This window comes from Furipterus horrens, unplaced genomic scaffold (assembly GCF_987537825.1).
Source record: "Furipterus horrens unplaced genomic scaffold, mFurHor1.1.pri manual_scaffold_17, whole genome shotgun sequence".
NCBI lineage: Eukaryota > Metazoa > Chordata > Mammalia > Chiroptera > Furipteridae > Furipterus > Furipterus horrens.
The window spans coordinates 66,390,273-66,409,495 of record NW_028327187.1 but is presented as its reverse complement, the minus strand read 5'-3'; positions in this window follow the sequence as shown (position 1 = coordinate 66,409,495).

Genomic DNA, 19,223 nt, shown 5'->3' with positions numbered 1-19,223 from the left:
TTGCTTCTATGTCATCTATCTCTCCTTTTGAGAATTCCTCTTTTCCTTTTGATGGAATGTTGTTTCTTTGTCTCCCCATTTTATTTGGCTCCTATTGTTTGTTTCTGCTTCTTAAATTGATCTACTTTGACTTCTTGCTTTCATGTTGTGACTTTCTGGGTAGGAGTTCTGTGTGTTTCAGTGGTGTGTACTTTTTGATCTCCTGAACATGATGTTCTTGGGATGCCTTTTATGCCATTTATTTCGGCTGTCTGGTAGTATTTTGATTTTGCTTATTGATGTATTGTTCTTTGGTGGTTCCTTCTTTCCAGCTAGCTGCTTGAGACTCACTCTGCTCCCCTCATCTTGTAAACAGTTGTTGTGGTACTGCTAAAACAAAGCCACCTGCCCAGGCAAGAATCCCGCACCCACAAAGATATCTCCACCCTCAATCACCATATCAACTCAAAATGAGCCAGTATTAATAAGAATGTAAAGAGATTAAGACTATTGTATGAAAGGAAAAACAAATAAGAATCGACTAAATGAAAGAAAATGATTTTCGAGAGAAGAGGAAGAGCAATGATAGTAGTGAGTAGGGACAATGCAAGGAGAGGAAGAAAGTATAATTTCTATTGTATATAGAAAACAGAGGGAAGAATGGGTAACAAATTGAGAGAGGGGAAATATATAGTGTTAGATTTAAACAGAAGTTGTAAAATATATAGATTGAGAGAACAAACAAACAAACACACACACAATAAGGAAGATCAATAAGAAGAAAACAACAGCCACCAAATTAGATAAAAATTTTCAACACAACACTAACAGTAACCTATGAGCTAAGATTAATATAGGTGGGATGGGAGTAAGACGTAAAGAAGAAAGAAAAAGAAGCTTAAGAGATGCCTTGAGGAAAGAGAAGTGATTTAGAGATGATAAAGAGAGAAAGAATACTTAGAATAAGGAATGAAAACAAGACTAAGAAAGGGAAAATTTAAAATTTAAAATGAAAAAGAGAAAGGGCTGGAGGAAGGTAAAAATGGTTTAGGAGAGGAGAATGATAATATTTGAGATGTGAAATACAAGAATAGTGAAGATCTATGAATAAAGTTGCAGGAATGTCAAAGATAGAATAACTGTATTTTATGATGGTAAGAAGAATGTGAGGTGACTCATCGTCGTCGTCGGCAGCCGTCCGTCTCGAGAGACGATGGCGTAGCTTCTTGAGAGTCTATCTGCACCGCCGAGAATGGCTGTGCAGTCCGATTCGGGAGTGACAATCCCTGCCGCACTTGGTACAGGTGAAGGCAGATGGCCGTTGTTGCTGCTGTTGATGCTGCTTCCACCTCGATCTTTTCTGGACCGCCTCCTCGTTGCGCGCAGCCTCTGCACGTGACGTACCTTGCCTGACCGCGAGCCTCCAGGCTAGGCGGTCGTCTGCTTGAACTTCCCATGTGTTGAGATTGATGGAGCATTGTGTCATGTCCTTTTTGCAGATGTCTTTGAACCGCAGTTTTGGGCGCCCTGTCATCCTCTTGCCTTCTGCTAGCTAGCCGTAGAGGAGGTCTTTGGGGATACGGCCTGCATCCATTCTTTTGACATGGCCGAGCCACCTGAGGCATCTCTCGCTAAGAATTGCATGCAAACTGCTCATGTTGGCTCGCTTCAGCACCTCGGTGTTGGGGACCTTATCCTGCCAGGCGACATGCAGGACGTGTCGCAGGCACCTGGTCTGGTGCTGGGAGTGCTCCCAAGGTGTCCCTCCTGACTTTGTAAATGCGTGACTGCGCTTTCTGCCGGCCTACCATAATAAGAGAAAAGATAGAAGTTGAAACAAAAATAATAGTAGAATGTCAGATGTTAAAATTGAGAAAAAGGAGGATCCAAATATGGTGTTTAAAATAAACTATAATATAAAGACTTGTTATATATAATGAATAGATTGGGAGGGCAAATAAATGACTGTTGAAAGGATAGGCAGGAGACAACTCCTTTATATCACTGTGGAATTTGTCTCCATAGTATCTGCATTTTTCAATTTTTTTTCCCTTTCTTGATCTGCCCCTGCTGACCTCAGTTTGTGTCCATGTCTGGGTCTAGACAGCCTGATCGCAACTATCAGGCTCTTCTGCCTCTATCTCTCTCTTTAACTTTTTAGTCTAGTCTCTCTGAAATCAATAGTCAGGCTTAAGCACCATGGGGTGCTCCGATAAGGTTATCAACTGATTTCTCAAAAGAAACTCTACAAGCCAGAAGGAAATGGCAAAAAATATGTCAAGCAATGAAAAACAAAGGCCTACAACCAAGAATACTCTACCCAGCAAGACTCTCTTTCAAAATGGAAGGTGAAATAAAGAGTTTCTCAGACAAAGGAAGACAAAAAGAATACATCTCCACCAAATTAGCATTGCAAGAGATGCTAAAAGGAATGCTTGAAGAAAAAGAAGAAAAAGAGAGAGGGAGAAGAACAAAGGTACAAAGGGAAATGAATAAATACTTGTCAATAATAATGTTAAATGTAAGTGTATTAAATGTTCCATTCAAAAGATAAGGTAGTGAAAGGGATATGAAACCATGACCCACAAATATCCTGTATCCAAGAGACACACACACACACACACAAAAAAAAAAAAAAAAAAAAAAAAGATTTACACAGACTGAACGTGAAGAGATGAAACAAAATGTTCCCAGCAAATGGACATAAAAAAAAAAAAAAAAGCTGGGGTAACAATACTTATATCAGACAAAAAAGATTTCAAAACAAAGGTCATAAAAAGAAAAAAAAGAAGGGTATTTCATAATACTAAAGGGAACAATATACCAAGACTTATAACCCTGGTAAACATATATGCACTTAACATAGAATCACCCAAGTATATAAGAAAAATCTTGGAAGACTACAAGAAGGATATCAACAGCAACACACTCATATTAGGGGACTTTAACACCCCATTATAAACAATAGACAGATATTCGGAGCAAAGAAACACCAAGGATATTGAGACATTGAACAACACTTTAGATCAAATGGACTTAACTGATATATATAGAACTTTCCGCCCCAAAGAAGCAAAATATACATTCCTTTCAAATGTACATGGAAAAATTTTAAAGATAGACCACATGGTAGGACACAAAAGAAGCCTTTACAAATTCAAGAAAATGGAAATTATATCAAGCATCTCCTCAGATCACAATGGCTTGAAACTGGAAATCAATTTCAAGGAAAAAACTCTAAAACATTCAAACTCATGGAGAATAAATAACATGCTATTAAATAATGAATGGGTTAACAATGACATCAAGGAAGAAATCAAGAAGTTTCTGGAAACTAATGATAATGAACACCTAACAGCCCAAAACCTATGGGACATAGCCAAAATATTCCTGAGAGGAAAGTTCATAGCAATATTGGCCTACCAGAAAAGGATAGAAGAATCTCAAATAAAAAATCTAACCCTACAGCTACAATAATTAGAACAACAATAACAAACAAAGCACAGGGCGAATAGAAGAAATGAAATAATCTGGATCAGAGCAGAATTAAATGACATAAAGACTAAACAAACAATTCAAGATATCAAGAAAAGAAGGAGCTAGTTCTTTGAAAAGATAAAATCGACAAGCTTCTAGCCAGGCTCATCAAGACAAAAAGAGAAAGGACACAAATGAACAAAATCATAAACAAAATAGGAAAAATCATGACAGATATCACAGAAACACAAAGGATTTAAGAAATTACTACAAACAACTGTATGCAAGAAACTTGACAACCTAGATGAAATGGACAAATTTCTAGAAACATATAATCTTCCAAAACTGAATCAAGAAGAAGCAGAAAGCCTGGATAGAGGAATAACAACTAGTGAAATTGAAGCAGTAATCAAAAAACTCCTGGCACACAAAACCTTGCATTGGATGATTTCACAGGCAAATTTTACAAAACATTTAAGGAAGGACTAATGCCTACCATTCTCAAACTATTCCAAAAAATCCAAGAAGAGGGAGAACTCCGAAACTCCTTCTATGAAGCCACTATTACCCAAAACTAGGTCAAGACACAAGGAAGAAAACTACAGGCCAATATCGCTGATGAATATAGATGTTAAAATCCTCAATAAAATAATGGCAAACAGGATCTAGCAACACATTTAAAAGATCATGCAACACGATGAAATGGGATTCATCCCTGGGATGAAAGTATGGTTTAATATTCACAATTCGATAAATGTAATCGTTTCATTTCGGCAGCCGTCCGTCTCGAGAGATGATGGTGTAGCTTCTTAAGAGTCTTAAGAGTCTATCTGCACCGCCGAGAATGGCTGTGCAGTCCGACTCGGGAGTGACACGGTATCTGTCTCCTCCCGTGTTGAATCGACATCTTGCAATGATGCTGGAGTGTCCTCTCCAGTGAAGCTGAAGCTACAGAGCCTGGGCAGGGTGATATGGAGGGTCTGCTGTTGCCCATGCAGCAGACCCCCCCTCTCTTCGCAGCTGAAGTACACCACATAAATAAAATGAAAAACAAAAATCGCATGATCATATCAATAGGTGCTGAAAAAGCATTTGATAAAGTACAACACCCATTTATGATGAAAACACTCTGCAAAATGGGACTAGAGAAAGCATATCTCAACACAGTAAAGGCAATATACAAGAAACCTGAAGCCAACATCATACTCAATGGGCAAAAATAGAAAGCATTCTCCCTGAGATCAGGAACGAGAAAAGGATGTCCACTCTTTCTACTCCTATTCAACATAGTCTTGGAAGTTCTGGACACAGGAATCTAACAAGAAAAAGAAATAAAAGGCATCCAAGTTGGAAAAGAAGTAAAACTGTCATTATTTGCAGATGACATGATAGTGTACATAGAAAACCCTAGAGACTACCATAATAAACTACTCGACATAACAAGTGAATTTGGCAAATAGTAGGGTACAAAGTCAATATTCAAAAATAGAAGGCATTTATGAACACAAATAATAAAATATTAGAGATAGAAACTAAAAAAAACAACAACTCCCATTTACTATAGCAACAAGAAAATAAAGTACCTAGGAATAAACTTAAAGAAATAAAAGGCCTGTAATTGGAAAACTAAAAAACACTGAAGAAAGAAGGAAGATACAAATAAATGAAAGAAAATACTATGTTCATGTATGGGAAGAATCACTATGATTAAAATGTTCATACTACCCAAAGCAATTTACAGATTCAACGCAATCCCTATTAAAATACTGGTGACATATTTCACAGAGCTAGAACAAAGACTTACATGAAACCAAAAAAGACCCAGAGTAGCCACAGCAATCTTGAGGATGAAGAACACAGTAGGAGGAATCACAATACGAGACATGAAACTATACTACAAAGCTACTGTGATCAGGACAGTCTGGTACTTGCATAAGAACAGGCATATAGATCAATGGAACAGCCTAGAGAACCCAGAAATAATGCAGGTTTATATGGTCAACTAATATTAGACAAAGGAGGAAGGAACATAAAATGAAGTGAGAAGAGTCTTTTCAACAAATGACGCTGTGAGAACTGGACAGGGATGTGCAAAAAAAATGAAACTAGACCACCAACTTACACCACACACCAGAATAAACTCAAGATGGTTCAAAGACTTAAATGTAAGCCATGACACCATAAAAGTTCTTGAGGAAATCATAGGCAAGAAAGTTTCAGATATCTCCTGTACCCATATTTTCACCTATACAACTCCTAAGGCAAGGGAAATAAAGAAAAGAATAAACAAATGGGACTATATCAAGCTAAGGAGTTTTTGCTCAGCAAAAGAGAACATCAGCAAGATGAAAAGGGAACCAGCCATATGGGAAAACATTTTCAAATGATACCTCAGAGAAGGGATTGGTCTTCAAAATATATAAAGAACTTACACATCTCTTCAACAAGAAGACAAATAGCACTATTAAAAAATGGGCAAAGGACCTGAACAAGCAGTTCTCCAAGGACGATACACAGAGGGTCCATAGACATATGAAAGAATGCTCAACATCACTAGCCATCAGAGAGATGCAAATAAAAACCACAATGAGACACCACTTTATACCAGTCAGAATGGCCATCATCAACAAATTAACAAACAACAAGTTCTGGTGAAAATGTGGAGAGATGGGAACCCTAGTGCACTGTTGGTGGGAATGCAGACTGGTGCAGCCACTATGTTAAACAGTATGGAACTACCTCGAAAAACTAAAAATGGAACTGCCTTTTAAACCAGCAATTCCACTGGTAGGATTATACCTGAAGAATTCTGAAACCCCAATTTAAAAGAACTTATGCACCCCTGTGTTCATAGCAGTGCTGTTTACAATAGCTAAGTGCTGGAAACAGCCTAAGTGCCCATCTGCAGATGAGATATTAAAAAACTGTGGTCCACTACTTTTTTAGCTCATAGTCTGGAAGAGTTCGCTGTGCTTCAGTTTTCTTTATCTGAAATTGAAAATCACACTTGCTAAAGGTATTGAGCTTGTTGGGAGGAATCAGACAGAACACATTTATTACCTTGAAACATGGTGCCTGGCCCACAGTCAATACTTGACTGAGGAGAACCCCTTTTTTCATTAGGCACAAGGAAGTGTCAGCTCAGCCCTTGGACCCAACAATCACTCAGTACAGCTTCACAAAATTCCCACCAGGGAGCTACCCAAAATGTCTTTCTTTCATGTGTGAGAAAACTGAGTCTCCCAGAGGTTTTCATACCATTGACAGGTACTTTTTAAAGTCTTTTTGAAAAAATAATTAAATTCTTTCTGTAAAAAAAAAAAAAAAAGTTTTCATTCTGGCCATTTGTGATGAATAAATATTTCATAATCTTTCTTATAAGTCAGTCCTCACCCCCCAACCTTGCTCAAGTCATCTGACCTGAGGTTTAGGAACTGAAAACACCAGGCCACCTGTATGGCCATCAGTCCTACAGGTAACACCAGCACCAAGGAATAAATCAGTTTACACAGGTGACTATGATATTCACTCAGCTTTTATTAATTAAGATTCAGTACACATTTATAATAACCTAATAACACTAATAATCACTCAGAAACATCCAGCAATAACATCACACAAGAGAATTGGAGGATAACAAACCTGAGTCCCAAGAGTCCAGATCAGAGTCCAGGACAGGGAGGTAGCAAGTCAGTGTCTTGCAAGGCAGAGTCTATGGCAGCTTCAGAGGCAGCTGGGGCAGGGTCAATCAGAGCAGCAGTGTGTCATTTTCCCTCTTGGTCTCTTGCCTGTCTCAGCTGTCTGTGATAAGGCCTTTGCTTTCATATTCTTATACAATGTAATGCTGCATCAGCCTTCAATCAACACATGTCTTGTGCCACTCCAATAAGCATATGCTGATTATATCTCTCTATCATTCATTCTTTGAGAGGATGGTATTCGTCGTCGGCAGCCGTCCGTCTCGAGAGACGATGGTGTAGCTTCTTAAGAGTCTATCTGCACCGCCGAGAATGGCTGTGCAGTCCGACTCGGGAGTGACACGGTATCTGTCTCCTCCCGTGTTAAATCGACATCTTGCGATGACGCTGGAGTGTCCTCTCCAGTGAAGCTGAAGCTACAGAGCCTGGGCAGGGTGATATGGAGGGTCTGCTGTTGCCCATGCAGCAGACCCCCCCTCTCTTCGCAGCTGAAGGATCCAAGGGAAAGACGGAGTCAATACAGCTTGGCTTCAGGTGCGCTGCAGGAGTTGCCAGTGTTGACTACAACGTCAAACCGCCTTAGGGACTCCGGCTCCAGATTTTCTGTCGGGGTTTACTCCCTTAGCCTTTCCCCTGAAGAGGTATCCCGCAAGGCAGCAGAGGTTTTTTGGAATCAGAGTTTTCCTTCTCTGATGTCCCCTGACTGGAAGATCGAACCAGCGACACTTAGCTCGCAGGCCGACGCTCAATCCACTGAGCCAAACCAGCCAGGGACAGAGGATGGTATTACCCTTCAGATAAGTACACATTGTCCATGTTGGTCCACGGTGCATGCTCTGAGAGGGTGGTGTTAATCCTCAGAAAAGCACATGCTCTCTACCACCTTGTACTGCCCATGCTCAAGGGGTTACATTATCCCTCTGAGTCATTGGTACACTGTGTATATTCTAAACACAGTATTTTAGTTGACAGGACTTATGCCATCTTAGTTCAATCTTGCTCTCCACACTCCACCCCTTAGTTCCTCCAGTGCTCAGAGCTATAAGCATAGAGGGAATCATTTGAAAATAATTTTGTTATGCTCATCACTTTTAGCAAATTTGTATATGACCCGTTTTTTATATTTTAAAGGGTGCCAATGCCTATATGTACATTCGGGGCTGTAGTAAGGTTCATAATATTGCAATGTTTGGAGGGCAGGAATGAATATCAATAAAATACAATATGCAAGAACTACTGATGACACAGGGCTTTTTCTGATAGAAAACATAATAACATTGAATTATGCAAAAGGCATCCCAAGTTGTTCCTAGTGGCACAATTAATATATTTTAAATGTTGTAAAATAATTTTTCCTTCATGCCTGGAGTGTTGTTCCTTGGTAGGTACACCATGCTGCCCTGTGCATTTACAAGAGCATAATCAAACAATTCCATGTTAGTTTTTTCAAATATTTTTATATTACTATATTTGCACTTAAAAATTTTAATCTATACCATAATATTATTTTCTCTTTTTTCTTATTTTTCTGCATTTGGTCATACATAACAACGTAATGAAATAGTAGATACACACAATTACAATAACAAATACTAAAACATTCAGTATTGCATCTTGGATACCATTCCACATGTTTCTTAGAAGGTGGGAGATTGAATTTGCAGCTATTGCAAAAGGATTAACATGAACCCATTAAATTACAAAATGCAATAGTTGTAGAACAAATTATCATTGCCTAATTAATACCCAGTTAGCAATTGGAACTCTCCACTCTTCTTGGAAGAAGTAGCTTTGTATAGTAAAATTAATCAAGGCAGGTCCACGACTATTCAATATTTATGATATCTCCACTGTGTGATAAACCATATATCACATATCTATTCTATTGATGATGAAAGGAAAAAGGGTGCCACAATATTTTATAGTAAAGTTAGGTAAGTGAATCTGTGACTCAGTTGATTTTTCCACCTGATGCTGATTATCTTTTTCTGGAATTGTCTATTTTCTGCTTTTTTCTCCTCCCATTCATGTTGCTAGAGTTATAGCTTCACTGTTGAATCAAATGCCCCAGTAAAAACTATTTAAAACATGTTTTTGGCTTCCTTGGAATGAACAGTCAGTCTTTATTGTGTAGTAAATTAATTCGAGTAATGACACACATCCTGGATCTTTGCAAGTAATTAGTAGTACATTATCCAGGAGCTTTGGTCAACTTTTTTAAAAGCTTCAGGTTAATTGGACAAGCAAATCCTGTGATTATAGCACATTTTTCATTTGAAAAAAAAAAAAAAAACAACCCAGCATGTAGCAGTTGTAGGGAGTGTTGCAGAAAAAATTTTAAGGTATGTTATTTTGAGAACATGAACCATAAGAGTAAAATGATGTAATTGAGAAAGGTCTGAGCATAATAAAATTTTCTGATGAACTGTTGATTATTGCATTTAGAGTTCTGGGAAACTCTTCAGAATGTTCTTGGCAAATAGAAGTTTTATTCTCTTCTCTTTTGGCATAGAAGTCTGAACTCCTTGAAATATTACTTAAAACAAAAATTATATGGACTACCACTTAGAAATACTGAAAGTAGGAACTTATCACTATTAAATTCAGTATTTTCTTATTAAATGATTTCATTTAATAAATATGAATTGCTTGGAAGGCCAAGGTCTTGCTAATACTGCCAGTGTGTGTGTGTGGATTCTGAAAGTATGGAGTCCAAAAATGTTCTTTAATATTTCTACATTGTCAAAAATTTTATATCAGTTCTGGATAATGTTGAGAATTGCCTACATTAACCCATATTTAAAATATTTTATTTATATATATTTTTAGAGAGGGGGGAGGGAGGGAGAAAGAGGGAGCCTGAAACATTAATGTGAAAGAGAGAGACATCAGTGGTTGCCTCTCATTCATGCTCCGGATGGGGACTAAATTCCCAGCCTAGGCATGTGCCCTATCTGGAAATAAGATTGGCACCCCTTCGCTTTGCAGAACGGCACCGAACCAATGGAGTTGCACTGATCAGGGCTGCATTAACACATTTTTGATACATTGTGGCTGGCACTACCAATCTTTTTGTGCTAAGGACAGAATGAATATCAACAGCATGTACTTGGCACATTGGAAGTAATGTTCCAAGTGGAGCTAGAGGCTACAAAAAATAATTAGAACACAAGAAGGTATCTGACCCACTCGTCTACTGATGGGCACTTAGGCTGTTTCCAGCACGTGGCTATTGTAAATAGTGTTGCTATTTTGAGACAGCATGGATGGAACTTGAGAGTATTATGCTCAGTGAAATAAGGCAGGCAGTGAAAGACAAATACCACATGATGTCACCTAATGCAGGAAATTAATGAAAAACAAACAAACAAATGAGCAGAATATAACCAGAGGCATGTAAACAAGGAACAGACTGACAGTGAATACAGGAGAGTGAGGAGAGGGGAAAGGGGAAAAAGTAGGGGAAGAGGCTAGTCAAGGAACTAGTGTAAATGACCCATGAACATGGAAAAAGGTTAGGGGTTGACTGTGGGAGGGGGGTTAGAAAGATATGGGAGAACAATGGGGGAAAAATTGGGACAACTCTAATAGAAAAACAACTAAAAGAAGGTGTCTAGAAAAAAATGAAAATGATACAGTATATTCAAAAGTCTTAATTATTCATTTTCAACTCAGTATAATTCAAAGTGGATACTGATTGAGGAATATATAACTAGGATATTCTGCATAATTGGAGCTTAGGCTTTGTTATTTAATATATGAAATGTGATAATTTAGGGAAGATGGCGGAGGAGTGAGAAAAAGCTGAGGTTTCAGGCTCCCGAGACCCTTCTGCAGTTTGGGCTAACTGCAGACAGAACATCTCAGTGAGCAGCTGGACACTAGCAGGAGTCGAGCCAAGGCACCGCTGGATTAGAGAAAATCCATCTGGGAACAGGCTGTTTAGGGAGGATAGCAGAGAAAAAGGGGACGAAATGGGATTCCTGACTGGGGCGGCTGCTGGAGCTGCGGCTGGAAGGACACAAAGGATTTTTGGGGACCACAGGCTGCCCCGGGAGAGGAGTTGGGAGGAGAGCGGATCTCTGCCCGCTGGCAGAGACCGGACTCGATCAAGTGGCATTGGCGCTGAAGGACAAGAGACAGCGTGCTGCCAGGCAAGTGAGAACATAATTCTCCTTTATATTTTTCTGTAGTGGATGGTGGAGAGGGGAGGAAAGTTTGGGGGTGGTAGGCCATTCTTGAGGAGCGCAGGCGCAGTGGTGTGCTCATCCACCCCCTAACCCTACCCTTGGGTCACGGGGGCGCGCATAGGGAAGTGCCCTCATTCACTGGCCCAGGTGCGCAGGGCTGTGCATCCAGGTGCCCCTCAGACACACGCCAACAGACGTAAAATCAGTGACCCAACGGGCGCAGGGAGGGCCCACTGGACACGCAGAAGACTGTGCGCAATCGCCCCTGCCCATCCCAGTGGGCGCCAGGCCAAAGTACCAGGCCAGAATCCGGAGTACAGAGCACTTGCCCAGGCTCTGCGCGTGCCTGCTCAGGAGGTGCGGGAACGGTGGGCAGCAGCGACTCACAGACACTCACTTCTACTGAGCACAAGTGTCTGCACCCCTGCCCTAAGAGGCGAAAGACCAACACCCAGAACACAGCGCTGCAGGCCTGAGGCTAGCTCCCCAGCTGCTTGGGTGCACACCTGCACTCAGCCAAAAAACACCTTAAGGGCTTTCCCGGAGCGCAGCGAGGCCGGCTTCCTCGGATTGCGGCCACGGCCAGCTTTCTATTAGAGCAGTGCGGCAGGCCGGAGCTTAGTTCCCCGTACACCTTGGGCGCGCACTGATGCTCTAGCCAAAAAAACACCTGGAAGGCTTTCCCGGAGCTTGGCGCGGCCTGCTTGCTAGGAGCGAAGCGCGGCAGGCCTGAGCTTAGTACACCAGCCGCCTTGGGGGCTAAACCAGTGTTCGAGCCAAAAAAACACCTGAGGGCTTTCCCGGAGCTTGGCACAACCCGCTTTCTGGGAGCGCAGCGCGACAGGCCTGAGCTTAGTTCCCCAGACACCTTGGGCGCGCACCGGTGCTCGAACCAAAAAAACACCTGGAGGGCTTTCCTGGAGCTTGGCGTGGCCTGCTTTCTGGGAGCGCGGAGCCGCAGGCCTGAGCTTAGTTCCCAAGCTGCCTTGGGCGCGCACTGATGCTTGAGTGAAAACAAAAACAAAAACACCTTGCCAGCTTCCCCAGAGTACGACATGGCCGGCTTTCCTGGAGCGCAGCGTGGCAGACCTGAGGTGGGCTCTTGGCCGCCTTGCATTGCACCCTGCCGGCCACCTTGCGCACACCACTGCAGCAAGGAATAGGAATCTCTGACCCATCACATTAAACCAGCTGTGGACGCAGAAAAAGAAGACGACTCAAGAAGGCTGAACTGATATCTCCACAAAAGAATTCGAGGTAAAGAGGATAGAGTGACTCCCAATCAACAAGCCAGAAGGAATATCCTAACATCAACAACAACAAAAATCTGAAATATAACCAGACAGCATAAACAAACGATATAAAAGGTACCCCAAGAACATCAGGCTCAGGAGATCAAACAGACTGCACCACTGAATCCCCCAGATCTACCATAAAAAATCTCATACCAGAAAGGTGGGAAGGCAAAGCAGACAAATCCAAATAACATAAACAAACAAGAAGAATTCAACATGGTAAGATGCAGAAACAACCTCTCGATGAAAAGAAAAGAGGAATCCCCAGAAAGAGAGGTAGATGGAATAGACACAGCCCAAATGTCAGACATGGAATTCAAAACTGTGGTGGTGAAGACGCTCAATATGCTCGAAAACCTCAAAAACAACTATGACAACCTCCAAGGAAGTTACCAACAGCTCCAAGAAAATTACAGGGAACTTGCAGAGAACGACACCAGCATAAAAAAAGACATAGAAACTATCAACAAGAACCAGGAAGAAATAAAGAATGCAATCTCTGAACTGAAAAACACAGTAGAATCAGTCAAAAGCAGACTAAACGAAGCAGAAGAACAGATTAGTGAGTTAGAGGATAATGTAGGTAATAATTCTCAAATGATACAGCAAAATGAAAAAAGATTGAAAAAATATGAACAAGATGTAAGGGAATTACAGGATAGCATTAGAAAAATAATTTAAGGATCATCGGAATACGAGAGGGAGAAGAAAAGGAGCATGGAATTGAAAATCTGATAGGAGAAATAGTGACAATCAAGAGAACCCCCAAAAACCCACTACAAGGCACATCATAGTTAAAATGGCAACATTCCAAGACAAACAGAGAATCCTCAAAGCAGCAAGAAAAAAACAGCAAATAATTTACAAGGGAGCTCCAATAAGGCTATCGACCGATTTCTCAACAGAAACATTACAAGCCAGAAGGGAATGGTCAAAAATATTTCAAGCAATGAAAAACAAAGGCCTACAACCAAGAATACTCTACCCAGCAAGGCTCTCATTCAAAATAGAAGGTGAAATAAGGAGTTTCTCAGACACAGGAATACTAAAAGAATACATCTCCACAAAACCAGCATTGCAAGAGATGCTAAAGGGAATATTCTAAGAAAAAGGAAGAGAAAAAACAAAAATGAGAGTAGAAGAACAGAGATACAAAAGGGACATGAATAAATACGTGTCATTAATAACCTTAAATGTGAATGGATTAAATGCTCCCATTAAAAGACATAGGGTAACGGAATGGATAAGAAAACAGGACCCACATATTTGCTGTCTACAAGAAACACACCTCAAAACAAAAGATTTACACAGACTGAAAGTAAAGGGATATAAAACAATATTCCAAGCAAATGGACCTGAAAGAAAAGCTGGTGTAGCAAATCTTATATCAGACAAAACATATTTCACAAAGAAGGGTATTTCATAATACTTAAGGTAAAAATCCATCAAGAAGATATAACACTGATAAACATATATGCACCCAACTTAGGAGTACCCAAATATGTAAGGAAAATTTTGAAAGACTCCAGGAAAGATATAGACAGCAGCACACTCATAGTAGTGGACTTTAACACCCCACTGTCAACAATGGACAGATCATCCAAGCAAAGAAACACCAAGGATATACAGGCATTGAACAACACTCTAGATCAAATGGACTTAGTCGATATATATAGAAGTTTTCACCCCAAAGAAGAAAAATATACATTCCTCTCAAAGTGGACATGGAACATTTTCAGAGATAGACCACATGGTAGGACACAAAAAAGACCTCAACAAATTCAAGAAAATGGAAATTATATCAAGCATCTTTTCAGACCATAATGCCTTGAAACTAAAAATCAACCTCAGGGAAAAAAATCAAAGACACCCAAACTCATGGAGAATAAATAACATGCTATTAAATAATGAATGTGTTAACAATGACATCAAGGAACAAATAAAAAAGTTTCTGGAAACTAATAATGAACGCACAACAACCTAAAACCTATGGGATGTAGCGAAAGCAGTCCTGAGAGGAAAGTTCATAGCAATACAGGTCTACCAAAAAAAGCTAGAAGAGTCTTTACTTAAAAATTTAACCCCACAGCTACAAGAACTAGAGAAGGAACAACAAGCTAAGCCCAGAGTTTGTAGAAGGAAGGAAATCATCAAGATCAGAGCAGAATTAAATGACATAGAGACTAAACTAACAATTAAAAAGATTAACAAAAGTAGGAGATGGTTTTCTGAAAAGATAAACAAAATCCACAAGCCTTTAACCAGGTTCACCAAGAAAAAAAGAGAGAGGACCCAAATAAATAAAATCAGAAACAATAGAGAAGAAATCTATCTACCGACACCACAGAAATACAAAGGATTGTAAGAAATTATTACGAACAACTGTATGGCAAGAAATTTGACAACCTAGATGAAATTGACAAATTCCTGGAAATATATAATCTTCCAAGACTGAATCAAAAAGAAGCGGAAAGCCTGAGTAGACCAATAACAACTAGTGAAATTGAAGGAGTAATCAAAAAACTCCCAGCACACAAAAGCCCTGGACCGGATGGCTTCACAGGTGAATTCTACGAAACATTTAGGAAAGAACTAACTCACATCTTCCTCAGATTATTCAAAAAAACCAAGAAAAGGGAAGACTCCCAAACTCATTCTATGAAGCCAGTATTACCCTAATTCCAAAACCAGGTCAGGACACAACAAAGAAATAAAACTACAGGCCAATATCGCTGATGAACATAGTGCCAAAATCCTCAACAAAATATTGGCCAACTCGATCCAGCAACACATTAGAAAGATTATACGCCACGATCAAGTGGGATTCATCCCAGGGATGCAAAGATGGTTTCATATTCGCAAATCAATAAGTGTAATACATCACATAAACAAAATGACAGACAAAAACCACATGATCATATCAATAGATGCAGAAAAACCTTTCATAAAGTACAACACCCATTTATGATGAAAACTCTCAGCAAAATGAGAACAGAGGGAGAATACCTCAACATAATAAAGGCCATATACGAGAAACCTGAAGACAACATCATACTCAATGGACAAAAACTGAAAGGATTCCCCCTGAAATCAGGAACTAGACAAGGCTGTCCACTCTCTCCACTCCTATTCAACATAGTCTTGGAAGTTTTAGCCACAGCAATCAGGCAACAAAGAGAAATAAAAGGCATCCAAATTGGAAAAGAGGAAGCAAAATGGTCAGTATTTCCAGGTGACATGATAGTGTACATAAAAAACCTATAGATTCCACCAAAAAACTACTCGACCAAATAAGTGAATTCAGCAAAATAGCTGGGTACAAAGTCAATATTCATAAATCAAAGGCATTACTGTACAACAACAATAAAATCTCAGAGATAGAAACAAAAAGAAAGATCCCATTTACCATAGCAACAAGAAAAAAAAGTAACTAGGAATAAACTTAACCAAGGAGGTAAAAAACCTGTACTCAGAAAACTACATAACACTGAAGAAAGGAATTAAGGAAGATACAAATAAGTGGAAGCATATACCATGTTCTTGGATGGGAAGAATCAAAGTCATTAAAATGGCCATACTACCCAAAGCAATTTATAGATTCAATGCAATCCCTATTAAAATACCAATGACACTTCACAGACCTAAAACAAATACTCCAAACATTTGTATGGAACCAAAAAAGACCCTGAATAGCCACAGCAATTTTGAGGAAGAAGAACACAGTAAGAGGAAGAACAATACCTGAAATCAAACTACTACAGGGCCAAGGTAATCAAAACAGTCTGGTACTGGCATAAGAACAGACATATAGATCAATGGAACAGAATAGAGAGTCCAGAAATAAACCCAGGTCTATATGTTCAACTCATATTTGACAAAGGGGGAAGGAACATCAAGTAGAATGAAAAGAACCTCTTCAACAAACGGTGGTGAGAGAACTGGACAGGGACATGCAAAAAAAAAAAAAGAAAGAAACTAGACTACCAACTTACACTGTATACCAGAATAAACTCAAGATGGATCAAAGACTTAAATGTAAGCCATGACACCATAAAAGTCCTAGAGGAAAACATAGGCAGGAAAATTTTGGATATCCCACGTAGCAACATTTTCACTGATATATCTCCTAAGGCAAGGGAAATAAAGGAAAGTATATACAAATGGGACTACATCAATCTAAAGAGTTTCTGCTCAGCAAAAGAAAATATCAGCAAGATGAAAAGGGAACCAATCATATGGGAAAATATATTTGCCAATGATACCTCAGACAAGGAATTTATCTCCAAAATATATAAAGTACTTATATGACTCAACTCCAAGAAGACAGACAACCCAATTAAAAAATGGGCAAAAGACCTGAACAAACACTTCTCCAAAGAGGACATACAGATGGTCCATAGACATATGAAAGAATGGTCAACATCACTAGACATCAGAGAGATGCAAATAAAAACTACAACGTGATACCACTTCCCACCAGTCAGAATGGCCATCATCAACAAATCAACAAACAACTTGTGCTGGTGAGGATGCGTAGAATTGGGAACCCTGGTGCATTGCTGGTGGGAATTCAGACTGGTGCACCCACTATGGAAAACAGTTTGGAATTTCCTCAAATAACTAAAAATGGAAATGCCTTTTGAACCAGCAATTCCATTGCTAAGATATGGCAGAGATGCCACACACACCCTAGGCTCGGTTGGAAGTTGCTCTGTCTAGCAGAGACTTCGTGACCATGGCGGAACAAACTTTTACCCAGGACACTTTATTATGTTTGGGGGAAGGAAGGTGACTGCCTTTCTAGTGGAGACCAGCAGCCAAACCTTCATCCCTCATGCCTTTTATTGAGGAGGATACGTACAAGAGATACAAAGCTAAAATTCATAAATTGTCAATAGTCATTAGGCATTTGACAGTAACAGATTACACATACCAGTATAGGGGTCACAGTGACCAGTCTGTGTCAAGGTCCATAAAACATCCTGACCAGGTGCAAGGTTTCATATACTCCCTGCTAAAGATTGTTTATGTTACATTACTGATAAGGAAAGCAGAGCAAGTTCTAAAGCATAATGAGCGTAATGAGCGTTCTTTGATCTAATTCCCATTGCAACATTCTGAGTGGTTGTCAGTCATGTTCTGCACACAGCTTTATGTTGAGACTTAGAGGCAAATGCGGCCAGAAAGCTGGCAGCTCGCCATGCTCAGACTGGGTCTACAATTCCTTAAACCACGAGGAGTGGTTGCCCACACTAGGATTATATCCGAAAAATCCTGAAACACCAATTCAAAAGAACCTATGCATCCCTATGATCATAGCAGCACTATTTACAATAGACAAGTGCTGGAAACAACCTAAGTGCCCATCTGTAGATGAGCGGATCAAAAAATTGTGGTACATTTACACAATGGAGTACTATGTAGCATAAAGAAAGAAGGAACTTCTACCATTTGCAACAACATAGATGGAACTAGAGAGAATTAGGCTTAAGGAAATAAGCCAGGCAATGAGGCTTAAGGAAATAAGCCAGGCAACGAAAGAAAAATACCTTATGCTATTATCTATTACAGGAAACTAATGGACAACACAAACAAATGAGCAAAATTGAACTAGAGGCAAGAAGAATATCAAAAGCCTTGCAACTGGATGTCTTTCCAATAAGACAGTCTTACAGATTTAGAGACTTGTTTGTGGGTTATGTTACATAAATTAACATGTGTTTTCTGTTTTCCAAGGGCATCAGCCTATGATCTCATTACCTGAGTGATTGTCTGTACATATAGGCCTCACTGAATCGTGTCTGCATTGCTTCCTCCTGAGACTCAATGGTTTGGCTGAACTAACTGGCTTGGTTGGTGAAGTATGGGGTGGTCTGTGGGCTTCACTTTAAAACTGGTTTCTCTTTTCTATCCTTATGGCTTGGACAGAAAGAGCCCAGAGGTCTAAGAGTGGGGAAACCTAAAATATTTCCCTCAGCCCAAACTAAGTATAATGGGCAAAAGAGTTTAGGACAGGTGAGATGTGCCTAGCACACCTTACTCCAAAGGAGCCCTTCTTTTCCCTAATGTGGGACATTGAAAAATTAATCGCTGCCTTTTGTCATCTAGTGGTTGTGGATTGAAAGATTTCTTTTAACCCTGTTGCCAGATCTGTTGCCCCCAGAACACAACAAAGATGCCAGCGTGTTAAATCAAGCATACCATTGTCCGGGGACAGCCAACTGACCTGGAGACTGCATGATCCTTCCCCATGTAGGAAGGCCACCCTCCCCTCCACTCCTCCACTCTTATTATGGATTTCTGGACCTAAGTGTAGGTAGGATGATGACTATGTTCAGCTTCAAGCAGCTAGAGAAGCTCGAGACCTTCGTCCATTGTCCTTTATAAGATTATAAAGAGTCTTAAGTCCATGTGGGAGGGATTGTTATTTTTTATTGTTAAATTAATTAATCAATTAATTAATTAGTTTTTAAAAACCGAAGAAATATATGAAAGGACGAAGTGGGAGAGCTTGTATGTACGACCCATGGACATGGACTTGTCGGGGGAGGGATTGCTGGGGGAGGGGGTGTACTGGGCGTAGA